Source organism: Poecile atricapillus, chromosome 3 (assembly GCF_030490865.1).
Source record: "Poecile atricapillus isolate bPoeAtr1 chromosome 3, bPoeAtr1.hap1, whole genome shotgun sequence".
Taxonomy (NCBI): Eukaryota; Metazoa; Chordata; class Aves; order Passeriformes; family Paridae; genus Poecile; species Poecile atricapillus.
The window spans coordinates 4803078-4816525 of NC_081251.1; positions in this window are offsets into that span (position 1 = coordinate 4803078).

Consider the following 13448-nt stretch of genomic DNA (forward strand, 5'->3'; position numbering starts at 1 on the left):
TTCTGGAAATAAGATCTTTTCTTCAGGATCTGATTTTGGAATGAGGTCTCTGGTGGAGGAGACATCATTCACAACCTGACAATAGCTACCAGAGGCTTGATAATGAATGTGCTGCTGGAGCTCACTGTGAGCTCCATTCTGCATCCCAGACTCATGGCAATAATCCCTGTCTAAGCCAGTTGTCTCTTTGACCTCTGCGGGCCTGAGACACTGGTGAAGGTGCAGGGGTCAGGCAGTAAAAGACTAGAGCTCCCCTGAATGAGGGACCTGCTCCAAAGATCACCTTAAGTCAATGGAATTCTTTCCCTGGAATTCAAAGAGCAGTGGAAAATGCCCTAAACAAGTATTTTGATTTGTATTATGCCAAAAATATAAGAATAAAAGGAAAAATAAGAATGTAATAATATTTGCCTGGAAAATGACTTTAATTTCAAATGCTAGTTCCATAGTCTGAAAGCTGAAAAATATCTATTGTATTTTTGAGAACCATGAGAAAATTTCCTTCCTTCCTTCCTTCCTTCCTTCCTTCCTTCCTTCCTTCCTTCCTTCCTTCCTTCCTTCCTTCCTTCCTTCCTTCCTTCCTTCCTTCCTTCCTTCCTTCCTTCCTTCCTTCCTTCCTTCCTTCCTTCCTTCCTTCCTTCCTTCCTTCCTTCCTTCCTTCCTTCCTTCCTTCCTTCCTTCCTTCCTTCCTTCCTTCCTTCCTTCCTTCCTTCCTTCCTTCCTTCCTTCCTTCCTTCCTTCCTTCCTTCCTTCCTTCCTTCCTTCCTTCCTTCCTTCCTTCCTTCCTTCCTTCCTTCCTTCCTTCCTTCCTTCCTTCCTTCCTTCCTTCCTTCCTTCCTTCCTTCCTTCCTTCCTTCCTTCCTTCCTTCCTTCCTTCCTTCCTTCCTTCCTTCCTTCCTTCCTTCCTTCCTTCCTTCCTTCCTTCCCTCCCTCCCTCCTTCCCTCCCTCCTTCCCTCCCTCCCTCCTTCCCTCCCTCCCCCTGCTGTAGACAGGGTAATTATTCAGTTTCTAAACTGTAAACTAAAGTGTGGTTTTCAGCAGTAATTTCTCTCAATCTGTATTATCTGGCTGTTCTGGAATGATTATTTGCAGCCCAGTGAACAAAACATGGACAATCAGGAATTTTTGATTGTATAATAAAATTACTGCGATTGAAGAGCAATTTTTTCAGTAGTTTAAAGACAATGGGCTATAGCTTACTGACCCCATCAGCAAAGTGCTTAGCTGAAACAAATGTTGAACTTTATTTCTAGAATAAATAAATAATTTTAAAATAAACAAACAAAACCAACAACAACAACAACAAAAAAGCAAGGAAGTGCATTTAGGAACAGTAAACAATATTCATTCAGGATGGAAACAGAAACTGGTATTCAGATTAGCAAAGACCAGGATATAACTTTGGCATGTATGTTTCAGGGGCAAGGGACATCAGCCAATTATTAAATGATGGTCAAATGAATATATTATTTGACATAAAATGATGCAAAACAGTTATTTCTAACAATGCTCTTGTATCTATTTCTGTTTCCTTAATGAACAAATGTGTGACAACAGTAAAGATCTTGACTCTTCCTCTCTGTAAGGATATATCACATATCTATGCATCGTACAGGTGTATCATTTTTATATTATATCACTTTTATCTATGTATAATATTGAAAGAGAGAGATTTTACAATAATTTGCTCAGCTATATAATATCTGAGCTTGAGATGGATCAACACAATAATTGATCCACCTCCCATTGATATCAGCTGAACCTCTGGTCTGCTATTTTGAAATAAACACCTTCTGCACCTGCCTCTCCTCACCACAGCACAGGAAATGCTGAGGTGGTGTCAGCAGTCCCACCTGCCTGCACAGATCCAAGTGCATGACCAAGACTTTGCACCCCCACTTGCATCCCCAAATTCCTATGCTGGTTACTGAGCATCCAAAAGAGCGTAGGAAGAGGGTGTATTTCCCTCAGCTGGAAATATGAGCATTTGGTTTCATTATAACTGTACCCCTGACCCTGAATTTGCAACCCTTAAAGATTAGCTTAAACAGAAGATCAATTTGGTTTATAGTGATGAGCATTGATTTTTCGCCCTGCGGTGCACGACACCGGCCTGGCTATTAACAGAGGAGAAAATACGATTCCTATAGCTGGGAGGTTCTGTACATAAAAAGAACCTATATACCACTGAATCATACAACTTATGATTCTATAATTCCATAGTTTGGGCTGGAAGGGAATCATAAAAGTCTCCAACCTTAAGGATCCAACCAGTCCAACCCTCCTGCAATGAACAGGAACCTCTCCAACTACACCAGGTTGCTCGGAAGCCTGTCCAACCTGATGGTGAATATTTCCAGAGATGGGGCATCCACCACCTCTCTGGGCAACCTGTGCCAGTGCTTCAGCACCCTCACCATGAAAAAAGGCATCCTTACCTCTAGTGTGGATCCACAAAAATGTGTGAGTGTGTTTTTATTTATAAATTTTAGACCCATACATGGAATGTTATCACCAGCTTATTACCTGCTGCCCTGCAGGATGGGTTTCTAAAATGAAAAGTTACTTTTCTTTATTGTCTTCAAAGAACCCCCTGAGCTAGGTTAGCTGTTTGTAGTAACCCAGGGGAGGAAGAAAGCCTGTCTAGTATCCCTCTTCTTTCTTGCAGGCAGAGGCAGGCTGCGATGTGGCCGCCCCCCCTCCCCTCTCCCTCCCCCGGCTGCGGGGTGAGTCCCCCCTGAGCCCCGCCGGCGGGAGCTGTCCATTCAGCACCCGCCCGCCAAAAACAACAAAAGCAGGGAAATATTAATTAATTAAAAGAGGTGGGGGGGAGAGCTAAAAAAAAAAAAAAAAAAAAAAAAGCCAATCTGCTCAATCCTCTGCCTGCAGGCAGACTCTAACGGAAACCACATATGCTTTGCCTCTCCCTATAAGAAATCTTCATTGGGGCATTAAAATACTTAAAAGGATTAGTCGTTAAATACTTGTACATTTGGTTTAATTCACTAGAAACGCTATGTCACAGGGTTACATCAGAAAGCTAGAGAGTTTTAATCTCACTTGCAGTATTTACCTAGCTGTTTTATTCCTTCTGCTGCTTGTTACAGGGATAATATTAATATCCTACTTGTCCAGAGGGATGAAGTTTAAAAAAAAAAAAAAAAAAAAATAAAAAAAAGAGAGCTAGCTGCTGTCTGGTGGTATAAAAATATCAAAGAGACTTTTAAGGTAAAACAAAACAAACCAGCATGAATTGGAGTGTGGTATTCCTTCCCACCGCCTGTTGCTTATTTCTAATTGTGGTGATGGAGGGGTAGGGAGCTGTTGATTTTGGAGAATAGAATAATTTAGATTGTACAGGTCTTAGGACAGGGGAGATGGGGACTTTGTTTACAGCAATTTTCTTTTTTTTAAGCCTGAGTTTCCCTCTGCGACAGGTGTGCACCTCCTTTGTCCCTCCTCTTGCAGTACAGTAGCTAAAAATTTTGGCAAGGGCCCAGAAGAAGTTGTCTTCAAATAAGTAAAGACGTAGGGGCTATAAATCTAAAGAAGGCAGGGACAGAAATGCCTTACTGTGAATTTCCCAATGGGGAGGGCAGCAGATCTGTGGGAGGACATACCCATGTGAGATTTGTCTGGTTTTGTCATGAGTGGCAGAGAATGGACTGTTAAGAGCTTAAAATTTTGCTGAAGTTGTAGAGGTCCCTGCACTGACATTCCTTCCACAGCATTCCTGTAGCTATATCCAATCAAAAAGACCTCAAGGAATGAGGTGTCACTGAAATTGTTTGCTCTCCATATCAAGAGCTATTTTATTCATATTTCATGCTGCTTAGATGAAACAAATAAAACAAAAAAAAAAATAGTTAAGGGTGAAATTCTGGTTCCATTGAAGTGAATGAGTGTATTTCTATTAACTTCAACAGAAGTAAAACCAGTGAAGTGTTATACATTCAGGATTTCTAAGAAAGAAACCTTGGATTTCTCATAGAAAGGGAAGAAGGAATTGAGACAAGTTCCATCACAAAGTCCTCTGTTTGCTTTGCAGTGTCTGAACAGCAGAACTACCCATAGCCAACCATTTTCACTACATCCATGGATTTATCACCATTAGCCTCACTGGAAGATCTGCTGTGACTTCAACAAGATACAACCTAATCTCATGGTATTTCCTCTTGGCACCAATTTGAGTCTGACAGTCTCCAGAAATAGCAACACAGGGTCCCATTAAAAAACAAACAAACAAACAAAAATTATGTCATTGGCTGTGTGTAGAGATACAGAGCAAAAATTAAAATGCACACTCCCCATCTCCAAAGTACACACCTATCTGCCAATAATCTGGAAGATAATTCCAGCACTGAGATTTCATCTCAGATATCACCTTTCTGAGCTCAGCAGTAGAGTGTTCTACAGCAGTCAGGTAGGGGGTGAGGCCTGGGTAAGACTCATCAAATCAATTATTTTGGATTCAGAGAGAGCATCCTTTTCTGTGATTGACCAATTGTTCTTTCAAACTCTGGAAGAGGAGCATTCCTGGGAGTTGGCCAGAACTCTATATTCCTGAGTGATACGAGGAGCATAAGGAGCAGCACTCCCTACACAGTGACTCAGAAGACAAGTATTTGTCATAATATAAAATTGATCTATATATTTATTTACTTATTTATTTATTTATTTATGGAACCTCTCTCTTTGCTTTAGGGTGTTTTATATCTCCTAGACCTCTCAGCCTAATTTAATTTTTGGGGGTGTCTGAATATCACCCTGCCCTTGACATAAAGAGTACTTTTTGTCTGAGCCTTTGTGCCTCATTGTGCTTTTTTTCCCACTCGAAAGAAGAGAATGGTTTCTTGTATTCAAAGCATAAACGCAGCAGCCCCTGAGACTGCTTGGATGAGGACTAGATAAGAGAGTTACATTAGGGCAGAAATTCGGGTCACATCATATCAAACTGAAAGCATGAGGCCAAAGATAGGCTTGGCTAATAATATTTATACACAGTCATTTAAAATGTGAAAACTTCTGCCATGCAAGAAACCTCCTTTCAGTCTCAAGTCTGTGCAGGTATTTTCAACAGGGCTGTGCCTCTGTTTGCTAAAATGCAATGCATTTGCATCTTCTTTGCATTATTTATTGTTATCCTGCAGGCTGGATTGTCATACTAAGCATGATTTATGTCACTGAATTTTTATCAGCTTCTGCTAGATTATATTTTCCAGTGGTGCCCCTGGACCTTAGGAAGTGAAATGTCAGTGCAAGCCTTTTACACCTGTTACACAGCACAGGTGGGTGCTGCTTGCTGTCAGTGATGCAGAAAAATGCCTCTCCTTCAGTAGCAGCTCCTGGTCCTGTGACCTTACCACATCCATGTAGCAGACAGACTCTTCAACGCCTTCAAAGCCTTTAGAAACATGTCACAGGAACATTTTATAAGTTTATGCTTGACAGACCAAGGGGAGAATTTTACAGCCCACTGTAATGTGTGTTGGAATATGTGACACAGGAGGCACTGCCTGTGGTTAGAGGACAGGGGATGATTGGGGTGAGAGCTGGTAAAGGTTTTGGGCTGTGAATGGAAGATCACTCCTTGGATCTTCTATTGGCTTTTGGTGTCACATTGGAAAAATCACCCACCAAATTATTGCTCTGTTCCTCATATTTTGCATGTGTGGTACGTCTGTTTCTTCTTTTATTTTTATGTCTTTTATGTCTATTTGCAATGGTGGTTTTTCAGGGTGAACACTGAGTCTTGCTGAGTGACTGCACATTGCTTGAGGGAATGGGAGCCTTGATTTGAGCTTAAGGTCACACTCAAAATACAAAATGTATGTTTTGCATCCTTTTTTGGGAAAAATGCAAAATAAAGGATGAAACTTTAATCATGAGGACCTGCCTAAAGACTTGCTCCACTTTAACTTTTTCTGAGTGACTTGATGTGCCACAGCCTGCCTGTAGACCCATGTAAAGACCATGAATGTGACACTGTGACTGGGAAATAAGGACATTCCATGGCTTGAAAAGGTGAAATAAGAAGACCAATAGAAGGTTTAGACTTTGCTGGCTGATTTGCACTGGTAAATGAAATTCTGCACAGTAGGTGTGGTTATTTGAACTGGATGTGAAAGGGGGAAGGGAATAGTACCAGGTTTGCCCATGAGAAGCTGTGGGATGGCACACTGGGATGAGGAGGATGAGGTGCTAGAGAGGGCCCTCACCTTGTTGCTCTGGGATGTGCTGGCTACACTGCAGCACAAAAATCTTACAAATCTCAGGCAGGTAACAGGAGCCAACTGGGAAACACCAGGGAAATACCTCAGAGGAATGAGGGGGTGTTCCTTCAGGGAGGTGACACAGCTGACAGAACAGCTGAAGAAGCAAGAACTCAGTTTTATTTCTCACAGCCACCAGGAGAGCAAATGCTCTGAGGAGAAATGGGAGGAACAAGTATTTAAATGCCACATGGTCTGTGGAGTTGCAATTTTTTTCCGTAAGTGGATCATCTAGGACATTTCTCTTAAATAACAGCACTCTAACCTGGGGTGCCAGATATACCACTGGTGTAAATCAGCACAACTCTCAAAGGACATGTGTTGATTTTACACCCACTGGACATGTGGCTCAGCCAGTCTGTGATTTTTAGCACTTAGTTTTCTTCATGAACAGAAAATAACATTATCATTTTCCAGTGATAAGGATATCTTTAATCAGGAACTAGGACCTACTGTACTGCTGAGTGCCAAAAAGACAGTCCTTAATTTAGAAACATCTTGGTGTAGCATAGAAGGACTCCATGAATGCAGGAAACTGTTGGAATAAAACAAAGTGATAATGAAAGAATGTTAAACTGTTCAATTTTATGTGGACATGACTTATTTAGAGACTTAACAGTGAATTAAGAGAAATCTTTTGTTTTCCTAAATGTATGTTCAAGTGCAAACATTATTGTGGAGTCAAATTCTGGTCTCAGTTCCATCAGTAGTAATAAAAAGCAGGTCAATGGAGTGGTGCTATCACAAAGCTGAGATGTGCATCCAGACAATTCTTCTTGAACAGATGTAGAATTGGAGAGTTATTAGTTTGATATCTCCGTTTTAAATTATTTCTGAGAATGTCCTGTGGAAGGAAAATGAATCTGAAAAGGTATTGTAAAGGAAAATTCATTTACATCTTTTGTGCAGGAAGAACCTGTTGAATGACATTTAAAAGAGGATTAGAGTTGATTTCTTACAAGCAGTAGAATAATCAGAATTCTGAGCTAAAGTGGAATTAAGGTCCTTCAATTCATCTGCAAAGCTGACTGAAGTTGAATCATCGTTCGGTAATTTACATGTCATTTACAGGGGCATTCATTGTGCTTTTAGTACTGTAAATATGATCTGAACAGCTTTTGATCTTCTGCAGCATTTGCAGGAACATATTATTGTTTCTGAGAAAAAAAAGGAAGACTTTTATAAAAAAAAAATCCTCAACGCTTTTTTTTACAATGTCAAAACAAATGTGTCAACCAAATGGTAATATCTGCGCTAGTTTCATTTATCTGCACACGGCAGTTGTGAGGTTTAATGATTGTTTGTCACAAAAATACATTTTAAGAGGAGCAAGCAGATTGCTGAGTAGCAAACATGTTTTATGGAATATGTAACATTGTAAACACATTTTTGTTTCAATAGGATTTACAGAGGTTTGCAAAATGAATGTGTACATATAAAATGAGAAGTAGACAAAGCTTATATTTTCCTACCTAAGAATTTTGCTTTTATTTGTTTTTGACAGGAAGAATCATTTGCTACCATTAAAATTCACACCTTCATACTTTTTTATGCTCTTTTCTCACCTTTTGAACTGGGACTAATTCTTCTGACATATATTTGCTCACAGCTCCCATAGCAAGAGACCCCTCCCACATTTCCCACAACTGCCAACCTTGTTTATCTTGTCAATTCTTTCTTGAAGGATCAGATCTTCAGCTGTGCCAAAGCCCAGGGAAGTCAATGAAAAGATTCCCAAAGGCTTTGAATCAGTCTCTGGCAGTAAAGCACCACTAACTTCAATGGAATTACACCAGTTTACTCCAGCTGAGGATTTGAGCTGGTGTTTAGTGCTGCACTCATCACCATTCTGACTGGGATTCATCCTGAACATTTCTTGGAGGCACAGAGAGAGAGATGTTCTGAAACCAGAGTTTTGGCTGGGGGTAGGGTAGAAGAAGGTGGTTATAATTTAGAAAGATAATGGTTCAGTAAAATAGTTTTATTGACTAAACTATTGGGAAACTTTGGATATGCTCTTGGGATGATGATTTAAAACAAATCTCTATCTGAACAGCATTGTTATTGTGGATTATAAAGGAAAGAGTAATAGTATTTATCTTATGCTGTTGACAACTGACATTCTGAGAACAGCCAAATTAATATCTAGACACCTCTCTAAATCTTATTTTTTTGTCCATCAAATTATCTGATTCCTCTTGCTGACCAAGGTTGATATGGTAGCTATGCAAAAAAGACAGGAGTTGGTAGTCAATCAGATAACATGGATAGCTTTATTAATATGATTATTATGACTCAATCTCACAGCACAAAAGCCAATTAAAATAATGGAATCCAATATTAAATGTCTTTAAATAGCTATCTATGTTTCTGTCAATGGAAATGAACTGAAACCTTTTGACTTTGTTCACCTGGGCATCAATTTCAAGTCCTGCTGAACTACCTTTTGGATTCTGAATATTTTCATTGATGGTAGAGAGTCTAATGAGAAAGTTGTATCAATTCCTTTATCTGGGGAGCTGAAATTGGGCAGGTTTAATCCCAAAAATACTGTTTTCATTTGCTATTAAAAGATGATCATATTTATAGTCTTAGGAGCTATCCTGCCTCATATTGGCAGTTTCCTTCACCTTAAAAGTGGAATGGTCAGTGGATTTTGAGTTTTAAATCCCACTAAGCCTCAGGTCATATTCATTAACAAATATTCAAAAAATGAAAGCAGAGCAGGTCTAATTAAATGAATAATACTGGATAACAATCTGTCCATTATATGAAGAGGAAAAAGCTTAAAGTTTTGAAGTGATCTAAAAGACATAGAGGTCATAATCCCCTTGAAATTTTTAGGTTCAAAAGATTGTGAAATACTACTAGCTTTGAAACCAAGACCTCATATCTGCCTTTAAATAGCCTTGCTCCAGATTAATGCATCACAACCCACCTGAAATTCATGTCAATATACACCCATGTTCAAACTCATATCTGGCATATAACTGCCTAGGACAGGTCTAGGTATTTCAGTTTCTTTCTCCACTTCATGCTGTCTTATCATTCCCTTCCATCTGCCTGAATATTTGCAAGATTTATTATCAGCTTAAATACATTAACTGTCAGGTTTAGATGTGTAGAGTTCCTCAGTTTCCTAAATGACTTCTTGCATTTCTTCTCAGGACTTTATCTTCTTGATATTTTTGTTGTGTGTTTTCTGGAAAAAACCCAACCAACCAGCCAACCAAAACTCCAACAAAAACCACCCTCAGTAAAAACTATATTTGAGTTCATTAGAACTTAATTATAATTGAGTTAAATAGAACTTAGAGATGCCTTTTCCTAAAGTGTCTGTCTCTCCCTTGTGTCTTCTGGTTTCATGTCCTTCATCAACTTACAGGTGAAACCCACCATGAATAGGATGGCTGTGATATCACTTTTACAATATTCATAACAAATACTAAGCACTCTCTCACCTCTCTGTTATGGTGTACGCACAACATCATCATCTTTTCCCATCCCACCATTCACACTTCAGCCAGGAATTCTGCAATGTCCAGTGTGAGTTCCTTCACATGGACGTGTTGGAGCTGAGTGACCTTTCCTTCCTTTCACAAACCTGTCAAAGGCAGCTGGGATTTATTTCAGTGATCCCCTGGCTGATCTGTTCTGCTACTGCCACTTATTTCACATCCAAAACTTCTTCTCCCTGTCTTCTCTCATCTCTTTACCCCTTTGTCTTTCAAAACACTCTCAGATCTTGCTTTTGGGAGGCAACAGTCTCATTGCTTGCTCTTTATTGATTGAGCTTTTTTTATGATATCAGGTTCTGGTAGCCCTGTCTCATCAACTCAGAACCGCTCTGCAGATGCCCATCAGCACAGGGTACACCACTGTGTCATGCTGTGGCTATAATAAAGAGCTTTCCCTTCCCCAGGAGCTGAAGGAATAAGAAAGGACAAGTGCTTGCAGAGAAGCAGAGACTGAGACAGGAACAGCCTGAGCTACGATCAGATATCCTGTGTGGCTGGGATCTGACAGCAGAGCAGAGTGCAGGATGTCTCCAGGCACAGACAACCCCTGTGCCTGACATCTGGATGTCAGCCAAGGAGGAGGGAAGCAGTCACTTGGATTTAGTCCTCTGGAGTTAAGAATTTAAACCAGACATGGGCACTGTTGTGTTTTCTCTCATACAGGTGTTCCTTTACAAGGAAAACTACCCTCTCTCCCCACCCTCGCCCCTTTTTCTGCTCTCTTGGACTGGACACTGATGTCTGACCTAGGACCCTCTTCACTGAATAGCTGAAGCTTCAAATTCAAGTGAAAGTATAGGTGGGGAACATCTTTGGAGATGTGGGAAAACATGAATTTATAGGGTTTTTTCTTTTTGTGCATATGTATGTATGTGCATGTAAGTGTGTAAAATTCTCTAAACAAAACAGAAAAATACCTTATTTCCCATGCTGGGAGCACATCCCACTGTTTAGGAAGATATTCCAACCCAAACGATCCTGTGATTCTGTGATATTGATGCTTCTGAGAGAAAAGTGGCCACACATAGTAAGGAAAATGTTTAATTTATGGTCCCTGGTTTTTTGTCTCTCCAATTTCTCTACCATGTTGGAGGAGCTGGTATTTCAGTGAAAATAAATCATCAGAGGATTTAGATGTCTGGTGGTTCATCTCAAGCCCATGGGCAGCTCATCTGTAACTTTTGGTTGCCCCAAGAAAAACTTACACTGCTCATCTGTTTCAATGAATATTGATATGCAATTCATATCCCTTCAGCATTTCTTCAGATCCTCAGCCCTCAAGCAAATCCCCCAAAGGAAATGATTTGTTTGGTCAGATTCCCACAGGCTTGATCTTTAGTGATGCTTGACAACTTTTGTGCCAAAAAGCAGAATGTTTTTTGGTTTATTATCTGTCAACTGTGTTTAGCTGTAAGTGACAGACAGAAGTTGTCTCGGACACCATCAGGGCCACTCTTGGCTATGTTTCCTTGGCTGAATTCTTTTCAGCAATTTACTAGAAGGTATTTTTAATGGTTAAAGGAACTGGAAGTGCCTCCACCTGGCTTGTTCCATGCAACCATTGAGCTTTGCACCATTTTTTGCACCATGAATGGCTCTTTTCCACTTCTCATACACTTTGAGCATCTGTTTAGGCTTGGATGAGTTGGCCCCTGATGATTCCTGCCTCAGCAATAACTTTAGAGACATCCCATGTGCTTGCCTAGACGAAACAAAGCATCCAACTTTCAAACAGCTCTGTTTAGAGAGGGTGAATCTCATCCTAAGTTGGAAATGTTATATTTTGGAAGCTGCAAATACAAAACTTTCCCCCACTTCGTCTGCTCCTAATTGTTCTTTTCACTGCTTGCTGGTGCTTCATGTTCCTCCTTGTTGCAGATGACTGCCAACTGCTTTTCATTTACCAAACAAATGGATTATGGCACCATTTCAATGGACTGATTTAATATTCTATTTCAAGAGAAATTCTCCTTGAGTTTTTGGCTCTGATTCATTGATGTGGGGAAATTGCCTTGTTGGTAAATACTTTTTTTGTAAAGCATCTAAAGACCTTTAGAAAGAGTTGCCTGAACTGATTGTTTCTCTCATTTGTGATATTACTCAGTCCATTAAAGCACTCAGGGGTGGCTTTTTAGTTTTATAGCAGCCCAGGCTCTCTTCTGCTCTGGGTTTGCAGAACTAACACAGCTGAACAGCCATTGCACTGCCTGAAAGTAAAACAATGGATGCTGTGGTTAAATAGAAGCACCTGGATTCAGGAAACCAGGGTTCAACTTTATCTTTGGAATGAAAATTCCCATCCTTAGTGTCACCATATGATTTTGCAACCCTGGGTCTTCTGATGGTTGTCAGACCTTGTAAAGAGTAATCTCAGTTCCAGTTAGGACACAGATCCACCATTCTTGCTGATATCCTTAGAGAACTGTCCCAGGAGTGTAAAACTAGGAAAATTTTGTTTGAAATAACTATTACTTCATCTGTAGCATGTGGTGCAAACACTTGGTAATTCCGGTCTTTTTTTCCATCTATTCCATTAAACCAAAAATCTTCATCCCCTGAAATAAGAGAAAAAAAAAACAAAAAACAACTTGCTTGGAAACAAATTTTCTAATTTAAGATGGGAGAAGTGGAAAAGACCTAAAATATTGATTAGGTGTCAGTCATACTATGGTGGCCTCCAGGTTTATACATCTCCTAGCAGATGAGACCTCTTCCTGATTTTTGATCCTTTTGTTGGAACTATTATTTAAGAATCCTGCAGATTCACCATCAGGGGCTGTAAAAACCAATCTTTTTCCTCTTTGTAAGCTGAGATCATAGAATACACATCCAAAGAAATGTATTTACAGGAACATAAGTAGGAATATAAATATGTAGGCTGAATAATACCAAATCCTATGATTGCTACTTTCTTAAAAAAAATAAAATTATAAAACCCCTCTTTCAGGATTATTTTGAAGCTTAGCAACTGTCTAGATCAGAATTGAAAAGTTTAATTCTACTTTCAATTCACTGCTAAGCATGTTTTTTGTTGTAAGAGCTTCTGTGTAAGGAAAAATTTCTGAGAGTAGAAGCAGAATTCACCCTGTTTGGTAACATCTGAGGGACATCTACTTTCCCTGATGAGTCCTGTCTTGTAATGGTGATTTTTTTTACTGCAATTCCCAAGTGGAAAAAAAAAAATAATGCACACACAGATATGCACATATAAACTCACACTACACTCTTGGCCAGCTAAATGGGGAAGACTGATTTTATATAACTTTTTATATGATATTCCAAGTAGCACAAGATGTTCTCTGAAGACTAAAGGCGATTTGTAACTGAGTTTGTCTTCATCCTCTACTTTGGTAAGTCACCAGTTTCATATATTTTATGTTAACTCAAGGGAAGTTTATGTTACAAAAAACCCAGAACAACCTCCTGGGTCAGAGCACAACTGGTGAAAACTGCAGCAGATCTTTTTTCTTCCCACTATTGTGGCAGGCTGCAGGCATAAGCAGAGCAAACAGATTCCTAAGGGAGCAGATGCCAAACCTGTCTCACTTTCTACTTTGCCTGTGATTGTGACTAGGAATTGAGTGAACCCAGCCCTAATGGCAATAGAATATTTCTAAACAGGCCACAATTACATGCCAAAATTCAAAATAAATCTTC